The 26,628-nt window shown below is 45.8% G+C and overlaps 1 protein-coding gene across 4 annotated transcripts in view; it reads left to right on the forward strand.

Annotated features, from left to right (window-relative positions):
• Positions 1–413: 413 nt before the first annotated feature.
• Positions 414–26,628, forward strand: part of RAI2 (retinoic acid induced 2) — a 44,314-nt gene continuing 18,099 nt past the window's right edge. The window contains exon 1 of one of the 4 annotated variants that reach the window (XM_061453183.1): positions 414–567. The gene's annotated coding sequence lies outside the window, so the exon portion shown is untranslated. Of the gene's footprint in view, positions 568–1,073; positions 1,099–1,183; positions 1,337–16,471; positions 16,621–26,628 lie in introns of those variants that run through there. The other 3 variants (XM_061453186.1, XM_061453184.1, XM_061453185.1) reach the window with 3 other exon arrangements.

The raw sequence follows: 26,628 nt of genomic DNA on the forward strand, positions 1-26,628 counted from the left end.
TAGAAGGTGGAAAAGAAAGGGGGAAATTTCAAATGAAGGGAAATGGGGAGGGGGAGTAAAGAAAAGCTAGGAAATTATAAATGTGATCAATCTGAGACAGAGGCAGAGGAGACAAGGTCCAAACTTCAAGCAGGCAGGGAGGAAAGAATCACTGAGATGGATTAACAAGGATGAAGGTGCCTGCGGCAGCAGCATCCTCCCGGGCTTCAGAGTTGTTCCCGCAAAGCCTGGTGCAGCTACGCGGGACCCTCTGCGGTCCCTACCCCATGCGTGCACGTACGCGTGTGCGCATCCCGACTCCCGGCAGGCGCGGGAGGAAGGATCGGAGGGGGGGAGAAGCGCAGCGGGGGGGCGGAGCGAAGGGCGGTAGGCGTGACCTGGGGCGGTAAAGCTCCGCCCCCCTGCCCTCGCCCCGCCCGGCCCCGCCCGGCGCGGGGGGGAGCGGGACGCGGTACCGGGCAGGGCAGGGCTGTGCGTCCCCGGCGGCGGCGGTCGGGCTTGACAGAGGCGGGCGGCGGCTGCGGCCCCATGGAGCCCAGCTAGGGGCTGCTGCACCTTCCACCCGAGGTAGGTGCCACTGGGCGGCTGCGCGCCGACAGCCGCGGGCGGGCGGGCGGCGCGGTGACAGGTTGGCCGGAGCAGCGGTGTTTTGCGGGAATCTTTCCCCCTCCCCCTCTTTGCCACCCGCGGCCGGGCTCTGCGGTACCGTGGGCAGGGCGGCGGCGGTTCCGCCGTCCCCGCTTCGGCCCGTGACTATTGTTTCTGGTGGCGCCGAGCGGGCGCAGCGAGAGCCCGGCGGCGGCTTTGTGCGGGTTGTCCCGGCGGTGGGGCTGCGGCGGGGGGGCGCGGACCGTGGGGGACGGGGCGAGACCGTGGGCAGAGTCACCCCCATCCCCTTCCTCCTCCTCCTCTTCTTCCCTGCGCAACTTATCCGGAACCACGCCGGTGGGTGCGCGGGGAGGAGCGGCTGGTGCTGCGGCCGGGCATCGCCCCCCACGGCTCGTGGGTTCTGCCCCACGGGAGACAAAAACGCGGCCGGTCACCGCTGCTTTAAGCACCCGGGTCCGCGCTCTGGAAGGAGGAGATTAAAAACGCAGGGTGGGTTTCAAGATGGGCGATAATGGGGGGATTTGGGATCCTTCTCGTAGCCTGTCTGAAACGAGGATGAGGGTGAGGATGAAGGTTTACCCTTCCGAAGTTGAGAAGGAATTCCGCCCGCTGTCTCCCGTTTTCTCGGCGAGGGCTGCCTGGAGGATGAGCTGTCACCTGCGTCTTCCGTAATGGCTTTTCCTGAAGGAGGCTGTCGTGGGGCGCCGGCATCGCCTCGCCGGGCTCGGTGCGTGCGTGGCGGCGGGTGCTTCGGTGCGGTGCGAGCTCCGCAAGTTCTGCATCCCTCCGGGAGGTGCTGCAGGGCAGCTACTCCCATTCCCTTCTCTTCTTTCCCCTGTTTAAAATTGGTTTTAGTGGCCGTTGTTGACGTTAGTTTTCTCACGTGCCGTTCTCCATCAGAAATCTCTTTAAAGAAATAATGTTTTAAGTGCAAGATTAAAAAAAATACATGCCTGTACACAGTCTAATGTAGATGTACTGTTAAAGAGAAAAGAGTATCTGGTTGCCCATTAATTCTTCAGGTATTTTCCATTTAAACTCGATGAGGAAGTATTCTTTTTTTTGTCTGGGTAACCTTTCCTGCCATTTATCACTAGCAAATTGACTTAACCTTTAAAGTAAAGCTTTCCTCATGAATACGCTACTGATTGGAGTTTTGGGCAGAAAATCAGCACACTTCCATTTTTTTTTTTTTATAGGTAAATTTGGAAGAGCCTTTCCTTCCTTTTCACTTCGACAAGTGGCCCTGGTAATTGGATGTAACTCCAGTAACTAGTGCAGGGGGCTGCCGACAGCCCACACGTTTGCCTGTGCAGCTCTGCCAGAGCAGTCTGTTTCATTAATGCCCCCTCGCTATTTTGTCCTTCGCGTCTCTAATGAATTCTGTAGCATTTCTCTGATAAGCTCCAGTGGGACTATGAGGGAAACACTGAAATGTCTTTCACCTTCAGAAATGATTGAAGCCAAATTTGAAGAGGGGATAACCACTTGATTTAACTGGGAGCAATGCTGAGTTTCTGTATATGCATAAAATTCTGGAGGCGCTCGAGTAGCCAGAGCTATCCCTGTCAGACCAGGAATCACCCCAGTGATGGGTTTTGCAGGGACCTGATTGCTTCCTACCACAACTGGAAGCGATAAGCTTTTGCAAGGCGTGTGGATCGCATTGCAAGTGCAGGCTGGAGGATGGAGCTAGTCATGTAACGGGCATGACATGCGTGAAGAGCAGGTCGCGCTGAACACGCTACAACTTCAGGAAGCTGGCGTTTGCTGTGCAGAGCCTGCAGCGGTGTGAATTACAGAGGAAAAAAGCATTTGCATGTAAGAAAGGCAGCTGGCTCATCTCCTGCCTGAAGAACTCATTTTTATTTTTTTGTTGTTTTAGAAAATCTGGCTCCCGTTTCTGCCTTTGCCACAGATTGCCAGTGTAGCTTTGGGCAAATCATTTCATGTTTCCCTGCCTCTCCTCTCATCATCATTGCCTGTGACCCACCAAGGGCTTACCTGTACCAGGCTGTCTGTTCAGACCCTAACTCAAAAGCTTTGCCTTCCTCAGCTGCCTTGTGCACAGCAGTCTGAAGTGATAGGTGGGACCTAACTGCTCTGTGGGGGTACGGTTTGACATTCAAATGCTGCTGCTGAAGCCAATTCTACCGATGTAGCAGCCTCACAGTGATTCATCAATCTCTAATCCTATCCCTCTTCTAATCCAGTCATTCTCTGCTGCTAATCAAATCGCCCAGCACCGCTCGAGCGACGCTCAGCTGCGTGCTCGCCCTCGTGTCAGCTAGCCTATGTCAAGGCAGGGAAGCAGTGACAGTGAAGATGGGCTGAGTATCACCAGCTTTTCAGGACAGAGACTGTCTGTCACTCGAAGTCTGTAAAATCTGTGGCACAAGAGGCCCAGTGTGATTTCCAAATACAAATCATGGCTAGAGGGTAAATTGCAACAACATCACAGAAAAATGGCCAGAAAATGGCACCTCGGGCGTTCCTGTGCAGCCAGCTGTGTGCACGTTGGGATGGAACGGAGGTGGAAGGGTGCAGCTCCCTTGGCGTAACAACAGCATTCTTATTTTAGCATGGACGACAGCCAAAGATAAGGAGTGGTTGTCATCCGGCTGGTTGGAGGATTTAAAAAAAAAGAAAAAGCTGCGGGGAAATAGAAAGGGAAATAAAAAACCCCAGCAGATAACCTTGCAAGTGATAGGCTAGCCACATAAAGCTGGCAGTACAAGATTTCTCCCATAAAATCCAGAATGATCCTAATTAAGCCCAGACCCTGCTCGATGACACATGGCTTATTTATTTCAGATGTTTCTAGGTCCTAAAGATGGGGCCAAATGTGAAGAGTTTGATGTGGCAGATAGTTTAACCCCAATTACTTCTACATAAATCACGTGATTGTTACAGGAGCCGAGTACCTCTGGTGGGTGCCCCAGAACACCTGATAAATATATATATATATATATATATATATATATAAAATAAAAATTTGCCCTGAATAATCTCTAGTGCTGCAGGTGAGGATCTGGGGAGAGGGGTGGCCATCCCCTCTGTGGGCAGGAGGATGAGGATGCAGGAGCTGTTGCACCACAGTGTGCCCACTGGTCTGTATGCACAGGCAGCTGAAATGGTGGCTTTGTAGAGCAGGCAGCCAAAGAACGGGAAGCAAAATGGGGGCTGACAAATACTTCTGTTACGAAATTGGGATGGATGAATGTTTTATGGGGGCACTTGCCTTTTTTGTATTACTATTTTATTTTATTTTTGAGTGGAAGGAGCCAGTTGGCAATGTGTGGTGCTAGCCACGAGTGGCTTTGTTTTGAGATCCAGCTGCGCTGGGTCACCCTTCCAGAAATGGCATCTACACAATAACAATACAGTAAAACACTTTTAGCATTTCTTGGGTTTTATAGGAAGTCTTCAGGAAGAAAAAGTTTTCCTTATTTTTTTGCTTAAAGCTCTAAGCTTGAATTCTCCCAGCAGACTCTACGTTTCAAAAAGGAGGTGGTAGTACAAGAGGTCGCAGCCTGCCAGGCATCACTGTTAACCTATCTTGGTTCTCCTCAGAAATTTCCATTCCTGGGCTTGCAATATTGCCTATCCCTCTCAGGGCACCAAGCAACTCTGTAAACAGGCCACTCTCTGGAGGAGCTGCTCTGCTGGGTGATTTAGTGGTGCTTGTTAGTTGTGGCTTTCCCTTTTCTTTTTTTTCCTTAAACAGGTCTGTCCATGCCTTCCTTTAACATACAGAGCAGCACTGCAGTGTGGGTGGGGTGAGTTATAGGGTCATGTCTGTGGGATTTTGCCAGTCCTGTGGGTGGCCTGATGTTCTGGGCGACCCTATGGCAGGTGCCACTCGACAATCAAGTGCTGCCTTGACCGGACCTCTCTCAGCTGGACCTGTTTCCAGTACCCTTTAGTTTTTGCTAGTTGATAGAATCATGGAATGGTTTGGGTTGGAAGGGACCTTTGAAGATCATCCAGTTCCAACCCCCCTGTAAGGGGCAGGGAGACCTTCCAGTAGACCAGGTTGCTCAAAACCCCGTCCAACCTGGCCTTGAGCACTTCCAGGGACAGGGCATCCACAGTCTCTCTGGGCAGCCTGTTCCAGTGTCTTATCACCCTCACAGTAAAGAACTTCTTCCTAATGTGCAATCTAAATCTACCCTTTTTTGGTTTAAAATCATTCCCACTTGTTCGGTTGCTACCTGCCCTTGTAAAAAGTCTCTCTCCAGATTTTTTGTAGTACCCTTTAGGTACTAGAAGGCCGCTGAGGACATGTGCCCCTCTGAACATCCCAGGCTGCAGCTTCAAATTCAATGGTCAGGCTAATGTTGAAGACCAATCACTCCTGCATGTGCTTCACTCTGTAGAATTAAAATTATTTCTCTGCTTGTCTTGTGGCATGGAAGCAAAGAGGTGGGAGAAGTGCAGTGGCCACCATGAGGGCCAAGGGGGCAATGGCTCTCACGAGCCTTGGCAGACAGCATGCTCCTCACAGCAAAGCCAGGTTATTTGGAGGAGTGCAGGTCTTCTTCAGCAAGAAATAAGTCATTAATGGCCAGAGAATAATCACTTTACTCTGAAAAGCCTCTCCAGCTGCATTGCACCAACTGTTCTTTTTCAGCTTCTGAATCCTTAATGACAGTAGCAGCTAATTTCTCTTTCTGTGTTTTTCTAGCTGCAATGTCCTATTTACTCTGAGTTTATTGGGAAAATAATAGAAGTCATTACAAAGCTACTTGTCACCTTTCAGAGAAGAAAACTTCTCCCTGGTTGAATGGCTAAGTTAGTTAGTTGGTGACTGACTCAGACAATGGTGACTTTTTGAACCCATCAGTTATTCATCTATGCTTAGTGAATAAGCCAATTAGCTAGAGGAGTGTTATTTAACTTACAGTCCGTGAATATCCAAAGTCAGTGAATAAACCAGTCACAAGCAATATAACAACAGCATATGTGTATTCTGTTGCATGTAAGCAAAACCCCTATAATACAGGGTTAGAAGTGGCAGAATCAGAAATGTGTATTTACTGTGTTTAATTTCCTTTAATCTGATTGCCTTTGAAAGCTTATATGGCAATACTGCACAAAACGGTCCTTGTTTAAAAAAAAATAATCAGGTGGTCCTTATATGTTTATATACTAATTAGGTTAAAGAAAACATATTGAGGGGCATTGAAATAGATGATGCAGAAGGGCAACAAGAATGGAAGACATGGAAAACTAAGTAAATGTGAGGTATTTTTGTGTCTGTATTTTTGTGTATGATACACATCTTTCTGATTGTTGGTGATGGATCGCTTGCTGTAGAGCTGGATCCCCACAAGGCCACTGCAAAGCAAACAGGAAGGGCAACACATTGTTTTTTAATCAGGATTTTCCCAAACAAGCAGTCAGGCATCACTGTCTCAATAATAGATGCCTTCATCTCTGGCCTTGGTGATGGGCTGGAGATCAGGAGGCAGCTCTTGGCCAGGGTTCTGCCCCACAGAAAGGCAGGGGAAGAGGGCTGCTTGTGTGTGGCTAAGCCTTGCTCTCCAGGCTGTGGGATGCTGTGTGGATGCCAGAAGGAAACAGGAACATATTTCCAGATCTATGTTATTGTACTGTCCCCACAAAAAAAAACAACTTCCTCTATTGGTATTTCCCAGGGAAGAAAATGAGACGGATGATTCTAGTTTGGAAGAATCTTGCCTGTGTTACTGTCTTTGGGATTCTTGGAGACAGTTGTTGCAGGTCCCAAGCCCCTTGGACCCACTATGTAAGACTGTTGACCTTGGGGAAGAGTTTTCCACAAGCTCCATGGAAGAGCAGTTGAATCACAGAAGCATAGAGTGGTTGGGGTTGGAGGGGACCTTAAAGATCACATAGTTCAAACACCCCTGCCAGATCAGTGGAAGATCAGTGGAAGCATGAATCTGCAGCCCTGGAGGGTCTCCAGGTGTGACAGCGAAGGGTCTCTTTGGCACAGGATGCTCTCTACCAGAGACAGCATGTGGTGTGTAGATAGAAGTAAATATATATATACATGCAGGCAGATACACACATGTGTACTTGCAGAAGTGTATCCTAAAAGAAGGAATACATGGAAAAGCCTTGCTCTTGTAGCCATGATATGCTGTTAAATCGTTTCTGATCTCTAGGGAGTGGATGGAGTTTACCTTTTGCCATTTCACTATGGGAGGACCTATGTGCGGTTAGGGTGGATTCACAAGGTTTCCGTGATGGAAGAAACTGGGCTCTGCATTACGGTTCTTCTGCACTTTATGGGCAGGATACGTGAAAAGGTGTCGTTCCCTCACAGGATTGTGGTGCCAGGCTCGGTATCTCACTTTTGCCCCCACGCTTAGTTGTACCTAAGCGGGTGTTCAGCTTGTGGAAGACTGCTTGGCTATGCTCCAGTTGTGCTGGAACCAAGGCAATGTTGGTAGGTGTAAGAAAGCAATTGGAAGGAGTTATACTTCTCACTCACTGAGGGGATGCATTTGCCTTTGGTTTGGGTTTGCCATTTAGGCGTTTAAGGGATTTTTTGGGATGCTTGGGTAGCAGCTGTTTTTAGCCATGAAACCAGCACTTGTCTGTCAGGATACATTTTGGCTGTCACCATAGCTTTCTGTCTTCTAAAGGGTGTTATTGAATTGATGGGGGTAGCCCTGGATGCCATCAGATGCTACACAAAAGAAAGCGAAAGCAGCGTATGTCTGCGTGTCATGGATCCCTGTTTTCATAGCATGTAACCTCAGAGCTGTGCAGGGACCATCCTGGAGGGACTTAGCACAGCCTCCCACCTGAAACAGTTAAGTCAACAGGCAAGGCGGATGCCTTTGATCGCGATCAGGCTCCAGACATCTTAGATTTGCTTTGGTTACCAGAGAGGCTGGTCAGCACTCTTGCTTCCTATTTGCTTTCTGGTGGAACTGAAGAGCTCTTTGCTTTGAAGCATGAAAGCCCAAATATGTTGGGACCTGATGCTTCTGAAGCCGGTTTTCTTGAGAAAAGGTGCTGCTGCATTTCCAAGGAGCTGAGGTTCTCAAGTTAGCAGCCTTTTATTTTTAAAAAGGAAGGAAGTGTTTTTATTAGAGTTTCCTGTTTTGAACCCTTTGGTTAAAGGGCATGAGGCGGTCAGAGGTGGGAGAGTTATCATTTAGGTCAGGGTTGTCTCTTTGTATTTTCATATTTGTATACGTAGTGCACATACATGAATTATTTTCATATTTATGTTATAGATTCTGATCTGTGCAAGATTTTTTCCAGTTCTATTTAAGGCTGCTACTTTAAGGAAGTCTAAATAAGGTTTCTTGTCAGGAAGGGTTTAGATGTAGCCAGTTCTGCCTGGGGCAGAAGGATGGGTTAAGTGACTTATCAAGGTCCTTTTCAGGACCTTTTCTGTTGTTCCAGGCAGTTACCCAACAAAACAAATTCATAGCAGGTTGTGCTAGCCATGCTGATAGGGCTTTGCTGTGGCACTTAACGTGGGTATTTGTTTGAAAAGGAAATAATAGCTAATTGTAGCATAGTTACTGCTGCTGCATTGGACAAATGTTTCTTAAAATGAAAGAGCAAAACAACTGATGTTACATTTTTAGGCTAACATCGTGATATGGCTGTGATTAATTTTTGCAGGAGCTTTGTGTTTTTTATATCTGCTTAAGTGTATTAACATTTTAAAAGGTCAAAGGTAAGCTTTAAAATGGATGCCAAATTAAGATGGATGGGAGGAAAATGACATTTACTTCTTGTTACTGCACATTGTTTGAATTTGACCAAAGGCAAAAACAAAACAAAGAACAACCCTCCCCCCTCATACACACACATGCACGGTTGTGTGCATGCACGGACAGACACATTCCCACCGCCTGCCTTCCCTGCACACCTGGTCCAGGAAAACCTTATTCATCTAGGCAAATCATCATCCTAACAAAATCAGTAGTCCGATGTCTTAATTTCCAGACAGCTGAAGTATCCCTTTGCAAAGTATCTCATTTAACTGGTGTGAGTGGACTGCGTAAATAAAAGTAGCTAAAATATTTATATTAGGAAAATACAGCTAATGAGAACCATAACCACGTTATCATTTCCTACCCTTGCTGGGCTTGAGATGATGATTTCATCAGGGAAGGGTCTGTACCCTCATTCCTACTCATACAGTTCCTGGCACATTGAGTCGCTGTGAAAACAGAAAATAAGATATGGTGGGAATGATGCCTTTGCTTCCAGTGGGAATGGTGGCCAGTCCCAGTCGAAAGCAAGGCTTCAGTGGAGCTGCCCTGTGAACACACCAGTGTATGACAGCTGTGGCTTTGGAAAAAGCAGCATAGCTTGAGGTAAGGACTGAATCTATGTCCATCAATTCCACTCTTGCCCTGAAATGATGATGGGGAGCTAGGCTGGCGATGCGCCCCATGCCTCAGGAGTCGTAGCCACCCTCTCCATCAAGGGACCCTGCTTGTTTTTGTGGGTGTTGTTTCACAAGACAGATTCGCTCTCATCCCTTCCTGACACTTACTAATCCAAGGTTAAAAAAGGAAAATAAAGAAGCAAAAACCCCAAAAATTTCTTCAAATCCTTCTTCCTGTGTGTGGCTGGTGGTTCATTGGTGAGGATTCAGGGTGCCACCTCACCTCAACCCCATGCTGTACCACAAATAACATCTTGGCCTCACGTGGACCACAGGGGCTGTGCCATCCTGGGAAGAACCACACGCAGCCTTGGGCCATTCTGACTTTAGATCATTGTTGGTTTTTTTTTGCTAGATAATTGTAAATTGTTACAGCTGTGGAAGACTCAAGGCAGGTGCTTCATTCAGACCAGGTGCTCAGTGTAGGGGTATGCGGTTTCCCAGGTCTGTGAGTAGTTTCAGCCTCCTCCTTGAGATGTGTGTCCACCTCCCTCCCACCTGAAACCCAAATGGAGTGTTCCTTGAAGCACTGAAAAAGGAAGATGTTTCAGTGCCAAGAGATGAACCCTTTCTCACGGAGAAAGAGGCAGCCCTGCCTCTGAGAGAAGTGTGCATCTTGTGGTGCCCAAAGTATGTGTCACATTTCGCCTGAGGCTTTCCCAATCCATTTCTTCTGCAGCCTAATCACTGTGGATTTAGTCTTTTTATTCTTGTTGGGTTTTTAATTTTTTCACTAACTTGCTTGAGATCAGAATAGCCTCTTCTGAAAACCAGGAGCCAGATACCAACCTCATTAGGGTGTCATGGATATAAGTGAAGTGTTTGCCAAGCATCAGTAATGTTACTTAGACATTTAAGCTGTGGCTGGGCCACTGCTAATGGAGAGAAGGCAGTGCTGCTGTTCCTGTAGTCATACCTACCCAGCATCTTTTGGCAGGCAGTGTGCCAGTCCCCACCACAGTGGGGAGTGGGAAGATGCCCCTTGGCCTCCCTGAGCTGGGGGCTGCCCAGAGCACAGCACCAGGCAGTGAGGAACCAGAGGGCTGGTGGTGGCTTCCTCAAGGGAGAAAGCTGCAGTGCTCAACCCTGCCCCTGCTGAAGGCCTGAGATGTGTCTGAGGTTAGGGTAAAGGGTGAACAGATCCTTTCCTCCTTCACCCAACAAGCAGTGAGCTGTTCTAAGCATCCCTCTCCGAGTGCTGAAAATGTTGGCCTGACAAAAAAAAAAAGGAAAAATGTCAAATGCTCAAATGCTTTGTTCCAGTGAGAAAATGTATTTTTCATTTCAAACTGAATGGATTCTTTCAAGGCTTCACTGACCTCTGAGTGGAACAAACAAAACAGTTTTATGTTTTCATGTTACAAAAAAAAAGAAAATACAGTTCTTAAATTGCTCAACCCAAACATTTCTTTTTGATTTTTTTATTCTCCCCAGCCTGGCCACCGTAGCAAACAATTCATTATTTGCATAGCTCTAATTGCAGTGATTAAACAAACGCAGAAAACGAGGACCCTTCACAGAGCCTCATCACAGCCCCACAGCCAACTTGGTCTGTATTTTGTCAGCAGAGAGGGAGATAGGAGCGGCTTTGTGCTAGACAGAAAATAAATTATTGACTTTCTTCTTTTTTTTTTTTTCCTCCCAAACTGATGCACCGTCAGTTTAGAGCAAGAATAATTTTACCCATTCTCTTGCTAGCCGGCTGAGGGATATCACCATATTGTGAACCTGGTACAGTTTGAAAAGCATTTGGATTTTGAACGTCTTGTTCATGTGTTACTCTTAAGTGGCAGCCTTGGTTGCTGTTATTAGAATAACGTGTAGGGTTGATATTCTGTTAGTGATACCCATATTAACGTAAAGCAGGGGGAAACAAGCATCTACATGTTCATTGTTTTCGTTGTGAAGATGGCAGGTACCTGAAGACAGGGTTGAGGGAAATTTTATCTGGCTGCAGTTCCATGAAATAGGAACAAACAATTTTTTGGTCATTTTTTAATGGCATTTATTTATAGCAGGTAGCACACAGGCGGCTGCTATTTCTCAGCGTGCTGGAAGAATGTTCTCCAGATGGTGCTTACTGTTTATGCTTTTATTCACTTCGCTTGAACACTGCAGCACTCTACACAAAACATGGAAAATTGGAAAATAAAAACAATTATGTTTTTACAAAGTGCCATGTGATTTGCTGAAATGTCTTAGCTGACTGATGAGCGATGCTTGGGGGCAGCATGGGGGATCATGCCTGTCACACAAACCCTGCACTTCAGCCCCCAAATCGGTAACAGGCATTGCCACAGCTCAAGAGGGATTCATCCTTCTCTCCCCAAAAGCTGATCTTGAGCAGGGCTGCTCATCTTACCCTCATGCGTCTGCCTGTTCTGCCTCCCTTTTCCCTCACAGGGATTGGAGTGAATGTAGGGAAAGGGTTATAATGGCAGTTTTTTTGTTGGGTTTTCTGTGGCTGTGCAGCCTCAAAGCGAGAGAGACAAGAGACAATGCATTTCATAAACTTCACCTGTGCCATCCTAATTTTTAAGCTCCTAATCTCAGTGGTAAATAAGGTATTAAGTCCTTTGGCTCATCCAGCTGGAGGCGATAACAAAAGTCAAGAATGGTATCCAAAAGAACTGGTGTCGTCCTTGAGTTTTGTTGGTTAGAGTGGTGAAGATGTATGTCCTAATGGTGGGCATGCTCTTGCAGGCTTTTGTTATGTAGCTTCTGCAGGAGTACTCAGACAAAACATTTTCAAGCTGGAAGCTTTAAATAGAAGACTTTGAAATCTAAAGATCTTTTTTCAGTGAAAGCCCTTGGGAAAGTAACTTAATTCTTTCAATTGCATTAAAAAACAAAAGCAAAAACCAGGCAAAAACAACAACAACAAAAAAGAACCCCAAAACCAAACCCCAAAAGAGGCAATCATAAAAATGGATGCCAACAAGCAGGAAAAAGTTGTGGTTTGTTTTATTTTTGATGTATTTTTTAATATATATTTCTGACTTCTATTAAAAAAATTGAACAAGAAAACAACAGACCCACAGCACTTTTTTTTTCCCCTATAATCTCAATTTTTCAAATATCAAAAACCGCATCAGGTTTAAGCTTTCCAACAGGAGACAGTCGTTATTTCTGTGTAAACAGGAGCCTCCCGATTTCTTAAATCTAGTTTAAAGCCAGCGATACTTTTAGTGAAATTAAATTTCAACAAATTAATGTATAAACAGTCATTCAGCTGTTTTGGGGGATTTCTTTGGTAAATGGGCAGTGCTGCACAGCGCTTCGATTTCTCCCCCTTGCCTGTTACCCAAGAGACAGCCCTTTCCCAAGCAGAGTTCTTGCTACATCAGCTCCATGCTGTTTATCTTTCGTTGCTCCCTTGGCAGTTATTATTTCTTAATGTGTTAATTGTAGTTCCTGGACCCTCGCATGTGAGCGTGTGTAATGTTCATGTTAATGATGCCGACACATTCTCTAGTTCCTGGAATCGCAGAGAGAAAACCTTATGTATGATCTGGGCACAGGGCATCCAGTAAGAGAAACCAATTACAAGAATTCAAATAGCATAAAAAGAATAAAGTGTGAAGAGTAGGCACTGGGTTGGAGAGGATGGTTTTTTTCTCTTATTTGGTTATGATTCCTTCTATGGCTCTGGCTTGGTGTGATATATATATTTTTTTAATTAAAACTTGAATTATGTCACTTGCTTTCCACCTCTTAACAGTATTTCACAGTAAATTTCATTCCTAATAGCAAGTAGTCAGCGTAAAGGAATGGCTTTGCTGAGTGATGGGACTGTTAATTATTAAAAAGAAACCTATGGATTTAAAACAAATTAGACCTCATTAAGCCTAGGTCTGTTTCCACACAGACCAGCTGACATGAAAAAGCCCATCTACAAGCATGATCAGAGATCACCAGTCCCTGATCTCAATTCAAAACCTACGGCTTTCCTGCATCTTTCCTATTTCCCTTCCATCTCTCCTGTTACCCTCAACCACTCCCCATGATGGCACCCAAGCCCGTATGCAGGTGGGAGTCCCACCTTGCTCTTGGAGATGGCTGCTGGCCATCAGTGGCTGGAGCCCACCTCCCGGGTGGCTGGATGGGTGAGCCAGCCCCTGGACCGTCTCGGTGCTAAGTGCAGCCAAACTGTTTGGCTGGGTTTAGCACAGGTTTAGTGAAAGGGAAAACACAGGAAAACTCATTTTCTCTTCCTTGATTTTGAGGAGCAGGAGATCTTTGACTTCTACCATGGGGCTCCTGCCATGGCTAGGCTGACAAATCCTGTAGGATAGATGTACTAATTCTCATTTACAGAAGCAGAGGTTTTTTTTCTGTTTGGGTTTATTTTATTACCTGAACTTGGCTGTAACTTTCAGATTGTTTGTACTTGAAGGCTTTCTGTGGAACTTTACAGAAAATCCAAAGGGATGAAGTGAGTGGTGGAGCCCTGTACACTCAAACCTGTATAACTGTGGCATGTTTTAAGCTGCTTTTCTGAATTTTTTTTGAGGCAATGTGTGAGTGCATCCACAGGAGAATCCTAATAAGGAAAGTGAAAGGTGGCCTGTACTGAGCATTTTAATTGTGCATTCATAGGCATGCCATGTATGGGCTTTGCTGCCTGGCTGAGACCTCCCCCAGATCTTCTCTGGCATTACAGACAGTGACACACTCGTACTGGGAGAAGAAACACCCATTTCTGCTGGCTAGAAATCAGCAATAACATTTTGACATCTGTGCAACAGTTTAAAATGAATTATTCAGCACATAGATCGTACTATTTCAGCAGCCAGCACATCTCTGCCCATTTACTACTGTCAGTCCATGGTGGAGATACCATTGATGCCAGTGAGAGCTGAGCACATGGACTGGGGGTAGGTTTTGGCCCATAGCCTGGAACAGCATTTGACAGCACCTCTGCAGTGTATGATAGGAATAATCTGCTTTGCCACCAGCAAAAGACTGAAAGACAATGCCAATCTGTTTCTTCTCTTCGAGCACTTTAAATTAATGCAGAAAAAAGACCTTAAGAATTAAAGAAGTCATTAATTGTTTGACTGTTTAAGTTCTGCTTTAAAGAGTGAAACTTGCATGTAATTTTGATTAAATCAATGTATTGCATATGACTCTCCAGAAGCCCTGAACATCTATTGCCTGCGGGGAGCAGACCCAGAATACAAACTGGCAGCAGGTCCAGGCCAGTCTCCAGCTTCTGCCAAGTTAGAAGGTTAAACTGAAGCAATCACTAATTCCTATCAACAAAGAAAATGCATGAAATTCACGATGGAAGCAGCATCTGATTTGCAAAAACAAGCCAAACTGTTTTTAGAATGTGCTTTGGGGAACTGCAGATGGGGAGCAGGGAGGAGACACAGATCAGCCAAACAGCAGCGAAAATGGGTTTGCTCATGGCAAGTGTCCAGGAGAGGAGATGGATGTTTTAACTTGTATTTAGCTTCCTAATTCAGCAAGGTCATCGGAATTAAAACAGCGTATGTGAAGTGAGAGCCTAACATCTGTTATTTCACAGGACGCCAGTTCCCTGTAGCTGCATTTAAAATATAAAATGCAGAACTCTGTGATGTGGGTTATTGTCCTTTCCTCACCTTCCTCTGTGGACCGTGTTATAGCTGTCCACTGGTGCTTATCTAGCAGGCAAAAATTTGGGAGCACTCAAATAACACTGCAACGTGCAGCCATGTCATCTGCCCATCATTGTCCATGTTTTTCAGATAGCTAACTAAAATTCCAGCCTGCCCCAATTTCTACCTGCTTTTCTATTTATGTGTAACAAATAATACCCTACAGTGGAGGTAGCCCAGTGCTGTACTTAGAAAGGCAAGACATATTATTCGGCTAACTATAAAACAAATGCTAGTATACAGTTAAGGTTTTGTGCAGGAAAGCCTATCTATTGAGAAAAGACACTTGAGCATATAATGAAATTTAAGCAAATCAGTATGTCCTGCTGAAGTCAGAATTTAACCATATAGTGAAGTCTTACATGCAGTAAGGGCATATGCTCTGATTGTAACGCTATAGCTGTAAGATTTTTGAAGCCCTATGTGTGTGCATAGCTTTATTTTCAGAGTCCCCAAGAGCTTTGCAATGATCAGAAAGATGTGAAATCGTGATAAATACCATGCAGCTCTGGATGTTCAGATGCAGTGCTTCAGCAGGAGGTGGGACTTGTCTTCCTCAGCCGGTCCTTGCCAAGAGCAGTTCTGCAGCTGATGCTGCTGCAGCTGGGTGCGACCTGGAGTCTGTATCCACAGTCAGCAACACCCAGGTGTGGGTACGTGTATGTGGTAGTTTTGTAGGGACTAAAGTCTGTTCAAGCTTTTTGTCGGGCTGGTGACATCTGCTGTAGGTTCAGACATCACCAAAGTGTATGAACCTTCTTGCCATCTTTGGTGCGCTTACTGTCACTGTGCTCCCCTGGGGCAGAGGGGTATCATCCTCTTGGATAGGAAGGAAAAGAGGCACAGAGAGATGTTAAACCCAATATTATTTTTGTGTCCACAAATACAGAGACATCTCGGGGGGGGGGGGGGGGGGGAAGCAGGGGCTGGGGAGGAGTGGTGTGATGTGTGTCCAGACCTCTTGCCTGTGTAGTTTGGACCCTGCCTGCATTACAAATCTGGCTCAGAGCAGCTCTCTCCAGCCCACATGGGAAGCTCCTGAGCAGGGCTGTGAGTGTGCATCTCCCTGATCCCCAAGCAAAGGAATATATCTTACTAGTGTGGGTGTGGGGTGATGAAGGGAGGGTTGTGCAGAAGCCCCCAAAACTAGGGAGGAGGGTAAATAGCTGGAGTAATTTATGTATGAGGGGGAAGAAGGCTACCTGGTTTTATTGCCACTTGATTGGAAGGATGTGTGTAGCCTGTGAGCATCCATTAATTAGTAATGCAGTTGCTCCGTGCTGGTATCAATAAAACCTTGATAGTACGTGATACCAGCCCGTGATTGCTTCCTTTTTTCCACATCCCCTTGTGAGGTTGCTGTATATCAGTGCAGCTGTGCACTGTATGCAGTGTATATGTGTTGTGGCTGCTTACGTAAGACAGGGACAGTGAAATCATTTAGCGGCTAGTTACCTCCCGTGTGATTTTTTCCAAGCATCTATAAAAGGATCTTTGATCTGCAGCACTTTCTCACACGCACAAAATAACCAAGGTTGGGTTTTTTTTTCCTTTTGCTGAGACATACTAATTCTTAAAATGGCTTCTGAGCAGGCATTCCTAGGTGTGCGTAGTGACTGCAGCCTGATGAGTTAGCAGTGGCAACAACGACAAAAAAGGCTCTCCTTCATTTCCTTTATACGCACATCGTGCAGCTTTTCAAACAGTGCATCAAACACTGCCGGCTGGAAATTTCCAGGCCCACTTCCTGCCTGGTGCATGCTCATAAAGCAAGATTGTCTGTACGGTCTGTAGCTGCAGTACTGCAGAAAGTCAGTAAGAGCTGACCACCTCACCTCTATCAAAAGCAGTTGAGACGCCCTGCGTTATCTGCCTTATTAAAACCACACTTGACTCCTGCAGAGAAACCAAGCTGAGAATCTTGAAGAGGAGGGGTAAAAAAAGGAGGCTGAAATTGCAGTGAGTATTCTACAGCTAGGTCTTGCAGTAAAGTTAAAGGGTGCTTATTGTAAAATAAACCAAAAACGGCAGCTTCATTAAAACAAGGAAAATATCTGCATTTAGCGCAATGAACTTCTGACTCCCCCACCTACAGTAAGGCCCAGAGAGAAGATGATTAGTTATTGCAGCAATGAGCAGATTTAAATAGCTCCCTAATGGATTTGTAGTTTGAATTTAAATACGTATATGCATTTCTATGTGCATGTGTGTCTGTACTTAATCTTTGTGAGAAAAAGCATGATGTAGAAATAGATGCAAGAGGTAGAATTTATACTTCAAAATGTATTTTAGTATGTGTTTGAAATGTGTATTTTAGTATGAGGTTTTTTATTTCCCTTTTATAAGAGTAATCGATTGAGTGTTTGCCAAGCTTTCAGTAGTATCCATAGGGAATCCCCACCCCCACCTTTCCTGTGCCCGCCAGCTTTTTCTCACCTTAAAATGAAAAAAAGAAAGAACTTTAACAGAAAGATCATTGCTTTAGCTTAATATTCTAAGATTTCAGAGATCGAATTTTCTGATAGTAATGAAATGAACCCTGAGTTGTGCCATGAATTTGATTGCAGTTAATTTGATTTTTGAGGTGCTCGACAAAGCTAGCCCATTAGCTTTGACCTCACATACTTTGGGTTTGTACAAAGTGGTATTTTTATATATGTATGGGTGTAGATAATATGAAAATCTCTCTCTGCTAATTCTGATGTTTGTAACAATTACTGTAAATGAGTACTTGCTAACTATAGCACTGTTGGAAGTGGTATCCAGTGAGTTGCTGACCAGTAATCCCACTATGCGTATTGCGTTGGTGACAGAGGGTTGGTTCCTCTTGACAAGGAAAAATGCAGCTGAACATCTCAGCCAGGAGACACACGCACGCTCTGTCCTGCAGCTTTTCCAGTTCTCATTGATCTTAATGAGACTAGTGATATGAATAGCAGTGACTCTTGTCAGAAAGGATTTTTTTGGCTTAAACTCACTTGATTTGCCACTGCAGACTTGAGAGTGAAAGTGCTCCTCTTGGCAGCATTTGCCAAGAGCCAACAACTGTGGGGTGGGGCATCCCGCAGGGTGGTCCCGGCATCTGGCCTTTTCTCTTTACATGGTTTATTCTTGGGCAGATGGTGGAAAATTGCCTTTGATATGTAACTGCATATAAATAATGCCATCTTCAGATAAGAAAGTATTTGGCAATGTCAGGAAAATAATGGCACAAGGCTACAGATAGCTGGGAATAGTGTTAAGAAGTTGGTTGTGTAGGGGAAAAACAGGAGGGGAATTCTGCAGCTTGGAGGAGATTGGTCACTATGGAAAGAAAAATATGCAGGATGAGGCTTCCAGAAGAGGGGAGAAACAAGAGCAGGGAGGGAGAAGATGAGCAGTGGGGGCACACAAATTGGGAGTGATACTGAAAGTTTTCCAGGCGATGGGCAAAGGTTGAGCTGCAAAGGAGATAATTGCCATGAGCTGCTCGTGGGAGGTCCTGCAAGCGGGGGAGTGCAAGATCTCAGCAGAAGTCAGAGGATATATGACTTGGTGATGTGTGGGAGGGAAAGTGCCCATAGATGGGAAGAGGGTTGGACAGATGGCTGGAGACAAGACGTTTTGTTTGGATCTGTGCCACTGCAGTACACGCCAGGCACTTGTGGACCCAGGAGCCAGGCTTCTTCCTTCCAGCTCTGTCGTCCCCCAGAAACCTGCCCTGGGGTCATCTCCCTGGTGCAGAAGGGGCCTTGCTTGGTTGCTTCTGCTTGTGTCCTCTGGAGGGCTCCTGGAGGTCATAGCCAGATGTCTAAGGGAGCAAGGGCACGGCACACACTGGTCCCCCCTGTCTGCCTGAAGCAGTTACACATCTAGCCTGGGGTAAGGTTGGGCATTTGCACCAGGACTGATCCAAGAGGTCCCCAGTTTGGGCAGGGTGAGGAGCCAGGTACCAGGGTGTACCACAGCAGGGAGCTGCTGTCCTGCAGGATGCTCGCATGGTCATGCTTCTGCAGCATCTTCTTGGGTCCTGCAAGCCACAGTCTAGGCGTCTCCCTTGCTTGTCACAAGGCAAGGAGAGGTTTTGTTATCACTACCATACTATTTCATAGGATTTGGATTGGGATTTTTAGTTCTTCTCTTTCCTTCATGCCACTTTTGGTGGCCCAGTCGGAAGGAAAGGCTCCCAGTTATTTTGGCAGCAATTAGGCAAAACCATTCAGCAGCAGCAGGAGGAGGAAAAATGTTCAAGAGAAAATACTCACTACCTCACCAAAGAGCCCCATAGTGCCAAATTTAGCACTGCACATCAAGGGAGGGGACAGAAACCTTGTCTCTCTTTCCAGGGGGGTGCTGAAACATGGTGCCCTGGAAATACTCAGGCAACAGAGACCATTAAAGCACACTCCTGGCATGGGATTGCCCAGTGATGTGATGCCCCACAGCAGACAGTGCTTGCTTGCTCTTTTGTGGTATTCTGTATCCATAGTTTCCTTGCTGCCAGCCTGTACCCAGCACAGCGGAGACATGGGTCTTGCTCTCCCCAGAGTGATGTGCCTCTCCCATGGCTGAGGCTTGAGCAGCGTGAATCCTCCCCAAAGAGCTGAGCTTCCATATTGCCACTAAGTTAGACTAATTTAGGGGGACCATGTCTGATGTTTCTCAGCCAGTGCTAGCTAGAAAGGAAACAATTTTACACATCAGCAATTTTATATGATTAATAATATTATCCTGCCTTAATTGAAAAATGGGTTGGTGCCCCTAAAAAAAATTAAGCTGCAGGAATTAGTATCTAACCTCATTATGATGAATGTGTAACATTTACACGCTGCATATTACTGTCAGTGCTTTTAGAAATGATAGTGCCATGTATTGTAATGAAAAACTGTCCCATGTTGTTTGTAGTTGCGTGGCACCATTCTGTCTGGCTGACTTGGCTTTAAGAGCCTAAACGCTTGGGAAGAGGCAGTGTGAGGATGCCGAAATCCTTTTAAAGGGAATTTATGAACAAACAGGAGGATGATGTGTAGGCTCTGAGCTCGGCTATCAGTTGTTATTGCTTAGAGATACTCACAGGGAGCTGATGCCAGATGGAGCATTAGCAATCGCCGGCCTTGGTGCCTTCGTGGGAAGTCAGTCATAAAGTCGTCGAGGACTCCTGTTTGTGGGATTTTTAAACACCAGTGAATCATTTTACGTAATAAGGCAGTTGTCGTTGGGGTGAGTTTGTGCAAAGGTCTTTGTGAACCACTTTCTTTACCCAAACAAAGCTTGAGAAGGAGAGAGAGACCATGCCGAAGGACAGGCAGATTTGTTATGCCTGGCAGAGAGCCGGCAGCTTGGCTTTGCCGAGGTTTGCCAGACAGTGTGCAGAAACGGGGGCTCCCCTACCTCGACTCATCTGCCTGCCATGGTGGGCAGTCCCAGAGACAAGTCGTGACTTCCCAGCATCATGCTCCTTCTACATGTCTGGCCCTGGGACTTTGTCTTCAGCGAAGGAGCTCAAGGCAACTTGGATTAAAGAAGGTGACAACGTCTGGGTCCCTGATATGGAGAGCTGGGGACAAAACAAAGCCAATAAAATCCCTTTCATCCATACTGCTGTCCTGGCATTGTCCATCTCCTGCAGGCTCCTCGGAGGGCTGTGGGCTTCAGCAGCAGGCTCAAAGTGAAACTATGTACATATGAGAGTTGGGAATGTGACACCTTATGAATGCCTTATTCCCCCAACCTTAAGCTCTCATCAGCTGAAGTGTTACCCAAATGTTTGAACATCATGAGACAAATCTCCCTGGAAATGTGCAGTGAAAAGTAGATGCCTGTGGTGGGATCATTTGTGCTTTCCAGTGTCCCTGGCCGGCAGGGTTTGAGGAGCCTCCTCCTCTTCTTCCTGGAAAAGTGGGAGGGTCCTGATGGGGAAAGAAATGCTCTGGCAGTGCTATCTTCCTCAGAGGGCAGCGTGCTTGGGGTTGGGAGGGAGGAGAAGGGTCTGGGGAAGGAGTCAGGAGCATCCCCACATAAGGGGAACATGCTGGCTCTGCAGGGGCCCATGGAGCACAGTGGAAGCAGCAGGGAGGAGGCTGGACTTCCCGGCACCTTCTTGTCTGCCGTCCCCAGGATCCTCCCTGATCCAGTGGCCAGTGCGCTGGGGGTGGTGGCAAGGGCTGCCAGTGTTTTCCTTCTGCCGTGCCGCATCCCTAATCTGGTCCTTGCCTGTGTAGGCTGCCCCTGGTGCATCCTCACACCCATTCTCTGGCGTCTCTAGATCTGTAGCCAAGGTCTTTTTAGCTACCTCTTCCTTTGTATTTCAGCCAGGGTCCCTGTTAAAGCAGACAATGAGGAAGTCTGCATTAAAATGCTTCCTTCCATCCCTTCGTCCTCTCTCCCCCTGCTCCCAGCCCCATCCTCCTCGTCCCTGGAGGAAATGCTCGTCTCTGCCAAGATCCTGCCTTGCAAAAGTAAACACTATGAAATTACAATAAAATGTTTTGATTTGCTGGGCCTGACATTCAGGAGCTGCACAACAGAGGTTTATAAAAAGGATCTTCTATAGATAGCCAGTGTGAGAAAAAAATAATCTCTCGTTTTGGGTGTGTTTCGGCTCCAAGTGCTGGGGCAGCGTAGATGGAGAACAGTGGTTTTCTTCGCCAAATGTGAAGGTTCTTAAGAGGTTTATACTGCAGCATCTGTCAGCAGCTTTCTGCCTGGTATCTGCGGGTGACTGACCTATTGCACAGTAATGTCAATATTTGGGACTCTGTCTCTGTGTGTGTGTATATGTGCTGTTGTTGCTTGATGCTTTTAGACCGGGTAGTGTACTGAAAGCCCTGAGACGGAAACAGATGAGCTGAAACTTGTTTCCTCTGGGGCTTTTCCAAATAATTCAGGGGAAGGCAAATTTAAGTGGAGGTGCAATCCCTGGGAGATGAGCTTCCTTGGGTGCTTGCCAGTTTAGCAGGCTGGGTAATCTGCACTGTCATCAAGATTTGTGGATTAGCTGTAGTGAAGCTAGTTGGCTTTGACATTTCATTAGGGAAGTTTTCTGTAGTTTTTCAACCCCGGTCTTGATGCTGTGAAATAGGGATGATGTAGCTTTGTTATCCTTATGCCTTCTAACACTTGTGCAAGTTGATGCTGGGACTGCAAACATCTCATATCCGTTGAGGAATTTTTAAATCATTGCTTGTTTATGGAAGACTAAGTGGGTCAAAGGCTAATTTTTGAAAGGAACTGCTTTCCCCAGTGCTAACCAATAATTTTTCATCTGGATAACGTAAGTTACCAAACTGTTATCTCCTGAAGAAGGGATAAAAGCAAGCACTATTTATCCTATAATCTGCAAATATTTTGAAAAGTGAACCGGAATATCAGTAAAATAACTTATCATCAAGGTCTTTTAAGAGCTCTAAAGGACACTTACTTAGAAATCAAAATGTTAAATTTAGAGGCAAGAACTGTGCAGATGAGGAGAGAGAACGTACGGGTGACAGTGTTGTAAATTGTCTTGGGGGGTTCAAGGGACCGGGGAAGGACACTGTGTTCTGAAGTCACTCCTTCCCGGAGACATCTCTGCAGATAAGAGCCAGTTGTTTTTCCTGGTGACAATGATCGAGGGGGACAAGGCAGAGGATCACCCTGTGGGCTCCTGTGGCGGCATGCAGAAATGGCGATGAGGCCTGTTTTATTTATCACGGCGAGACGTGCCCTCAGTCTTCCGCCTGCCGCTGAGGATGGGTACATGTCCTTGGAGCTTCTGTTGCTATCTCCATAACCCTCTGCCAACCCTTTTCAGATGTCACCCCAGAACCAGCTGGCCCAAGGGCTTCCCTGCCATCCTCCTGCCCTGCAGATGATGTAGGTAGTGGCACATGGTCTCTTGTACCTGCAGTCTGCCTTAACATGCTGCTTTGTACTTCTGTTGCAAAACTGTGAGTGAAAAGCAAGGTTTATGTAAAAAGTGATTTATCGTGCTCTACTCCAACTGAAAAATATAAATAGAGTTAACATAAGTGTTGGACTGCATGTTTTAGGGCTTCAGTGATTTATCCATCAATTATGCCATTGTAAACTGAAGGTGAGGTTATGCCTTTATAGTTCTGGAATAACAAATGATTGAGCTGAAGCTCTGCTGGGTACTTCTGCTTGAATTTATTTTAGTGAGAGAAAAAGCTGCAGTTAGCAGGAATGTCCTATGTGAAGGGCTGGGCACCTTGCAACTGCATAGGTCTTGGTTTTGGGACAAAGAAGTTCCTGTAGCATGTAATCCTGCAATCCAAAAGATGGAGAAATATTAAGAATTTAAACGAGTGTGTTTGAGCACACACATAGGCAGACACACACTTGCTCTTCCTGTAGAAGGTAAATATCAATTTTGATTATCTGAATATTGATGTAGCAATTTAGAAATAGTTTTTCCAAGAGAAGGTGTCTGCAGTGTTCTATTTACCAGCATAATGAAATCAGACAACCTTTCAATCCATAAATCACAGTCCAGTATTTGCCATTACAATTTCTATGGTTGTACTGAGCAAGCAAAACTATCCAAAGAATTTTATTAAATCTAAGTAATAAAATTGAAAATCTCTATTGACTCTTCTTTGCCTCTATCAGGTTCTTTTAGCCTGAGAACATATTTTGTTTATTTTTCAGACTCCACTTGATTTACTTCAGTTACTTTATTTCTCAGATTGGAAGCCATCTGTTAAGTTATGGTAACCTTTTGTTGTAAAGCTCAGGACGTTCTCCTTGGTGTTTACTGTCTGCAGTGTAGCACACATTTTTTAATCATCTTTGCTACTGTGCTGATTTGAGACTTTGAAGCACAAAGTGGGGTTAGACAGGCCACAGGTATTTGCGGCTTCAAGGCAATGATAAGAAATTTCTCAGTGGCTTAGTAAATGGCAACATGCATTTAAAGTTGGGTTTCAGTCATCTCAAGATATGTTATTGCTAAGGAATGGCTTCATTATGATATTCTTTCTTTCTAGAAGACAAAGTGCTAGGGAATTCGTATGTGGGAGTGACGGCAGGCAGCAGGTAGAATATTATTTTTCAAGAGCTTTAAACACTGTCTTCAATATACTTTTGCCCCTCACACACTCAGCTCCTTCAAGTTTAGCTGATTGTACAGGAGGTACCCTGGGACTCCCCTGCTGGCCAGTCACTTTGTTTGGGTGTTCAGTCCAGATGAGACCTTCACACACAGACCCTGGGGAGACCATGGAAGTATGGATCTGCCCAAGGACATCTGTTTTTATGATGTGGCTTTCTGTGGTGTTATCAAGACACCCCAGTTCTTCTCCGGATTTCAGAGTTATGGAAATAGATCACTTCCTCAGCTGTGGTCAGAGGAATTTTTCATCCATCTTTGACAAGTATTTTAGAAAGACAGCAGACATCCCTCAGCAAGTCTTGTTTTTGCAAGCTAAGGGCACTGCACAGGAGCTCTGTATTTGTCAGTTTCCTGTACCTTCCCTAACAAACTCAAGGCTCTACCCCGTCTACTTCAGGCAGTCTCTGCAGCTTCATTCATCTTATCCCTTGTGTCAGGAGCTCTAGGTTTTTCTCCTTCATTCTCCTCTTCATCTTCCCTACAGCAGTTGTACATTTTTCACCTCATTTTTGTTGCTTTTTTTTTTTAAAATGCCCGGAACTCTCTGCATCTTGTGCCCTGCACCACCTCCACTGTTTGTAGCAGCACCATGTGTGTCCTCTGAACTGAGTCCCACAATGTCTCTGTCAGTACCAGGTCTCCACATGATAACACTTCCTTCCATAGCAGCTACTCTTGGGAATAAATCATGAAGTGTATCAATGTAGTAGCCTCTCTTGGGAGGATGTGCAAAGGATGAGATGAATGGTGGTGTTCTGCTAGAAGGCGTTTGGTGACTGCTATCAAGTGGTCCTTTGATCTGGAGATAGCACAGAGGATTTTGCAGTTCTGCATTACAGATGTCAGGAGCTTGGCATCCCATCCTCCTTCCTTCTCTTTTTGCCCCCTGCTTTTTGGGGGACATGCTCCTGGTTTCCTCAGGGTTGGTATCCAACCTGCTGACAAAGGTATATGCATTACTGGCGTTGATCCAGTACAACTCTCTGAAGCTGTTGCATAAAAATCCCACCAAGTTGAGTGTGGGGCTTTACAACCTGTTGTACTTAGTATTAGGGCTTAATGCATTTTTCTGTGAAGACCAGCAGCAGATTTCCAAGGCACCTGTGGAGAAAGCAGTCATGCCTATGGGCACAGCCCCCAGGCTGACATTTAATTACTTCTTATAGCAGTATTTTTAATGAAAGGAGTTCCAGTAATCTCAGATCAGTTGATGAATAATGTGGCACCCTGATCTTGTAAATACGCTGAACAACACTTGTGTTCAGACACGTGTGCTCACTCATCAGCATGGAGATCATCTCTGGCTTAAAAATATCTCATTTTTTCTCTATTTATCCTCAAAATTTGCTCTCTGTTGGAAAGCGTGGCTGTCACATGTTTAAAACAGACTTTCTTCACTGTGCGTATGGAGGTAAAGGAAGTGATAAATCTCTAAAAACAGTATGATAAAATAAATCCTCTCTAACTACGGGGCCAGATACTGAGCCTTTTACTCCTTCAAGGTCTTGATCTGTAGCTGGCCCCACTGACTGTGAGATGACTTCTGCTGCAGCAGGGCTGGAAGTGCCCGAAGCTGCCCTCTTGCAGTCACATAGGAATTTCAAGGACTGAAGCTGTAGATTGTCATATCCAGTGTGCTGTCTGTCAGCAAGGAATAGATTAAAGCAGCTGAAAGAAAAACCCCACCAAAAAGCAACCCCCCCTCTCCCCCCAAGAAAAACTTGGAAAAAATCTGCCATGTTTGAAAAGATAAGTAAAAACTTTGGGATTTTGCTAATTTATTACTTTCCCCTTCTTGCCCCCAACAATCTGAAGAAAGTCCATCATCCTTCCTCCCTGTTTCTGACAGGAAATATTTTATAGTTTGCTATTTTCCTGTTAGCATTCAATCAATAACAGGATCAAACTACCGACTACAAGTTCATCCCTTTCCTTACTGCGTTGCTGCTGTTTGGATATGGGGAATAATTAACTGCTGATCATAGTGATGTGGCTGCTGTAACCTAATGTTTCTGTCACACCAGTATCCTATTGATGGATGGACAGTGGTTGAGCTTTCTGCTGTAGAGACCATGGGTCACGTCAGGGTGGGCGCCGAGCATCTCATCCTGTACCACTGTGGCGTCGGGCCTCTGCTGGCTGTGGTTCAGCAGCGACAATGACAGCTATTTCCCTGCCTGCCTTCCTCCAGAAGAAAGGGAAAAGAGGAGGAAGGCTTTTTTTGTTCCTGGGGGATGAACTGCTCCAGCAGCGGCCACAGGATGAGGAGCGGACGCTTTCTGTTTGCAGTCCTTCCCACTCCTCCACAGGCAGGCTTCAGCTAGAATAAACCAGTATTTCATGAACCTTTGAAGGGCACTTGTCTTCTGAGTCACTTCCCTTTCACCCAACGGGCTGCAGGAAGCTGAGGGATGTTCTCATATCACACGGGCGTGTTCAGACTTTCATCTTGCAGTGGCCATTCAGCCTCCCATGGCCTTTTACATGTAAGTGGCAGCTTCACCTTTGCCAATAAACATCTTCCTTTCTTCTGGAATTTTCCAAGACAGTGGAAACCTAGGACCATTGGGAACACACGGAGACTACATTAGGCGCTTCTCCTGGCCTCTGAGTGTCCCCACCTTGCTTTCTTCTGACTGCAGATCATTTGTATCTTAGTGGAAGGATCTGGGAGCAGTGCCATTAAAAAGTTGCTTTCTCCCCTGTCTTCTGTGTCAGCTGCATCTGGAGCAAGATGTCTCGCACACCAGCAGTGCTGCATGTGCATCCCATGGACTGCCATGATCAGGGATCACGTTCTTCCATTGTTCATGATTTTACATCATGCCGTTAGAGAAAATCCTGATGTAGTAATGCTCTTGGTTCTCTTTTCTGTA

Source organism: Pezoporus flaviventris, unplaced genomic scaffold (genome assembly GCF_033815535.1).
Source record: "Pezoporus flaviventris isolate CSIRO_AGI_PZ_B2104156 unplaced genomic scaffold, CSIRO_AGI_Pfla_v1 ptg000015l, whole genome shotgun sequence".
NCBI classification, from domain to species: domain Eukaryota; kingdom Metazoa; phylum Chordata; class Aves; order Psittaciformes; family Psittacidae; genus Pezoporus; species Pezoporus flaviventris.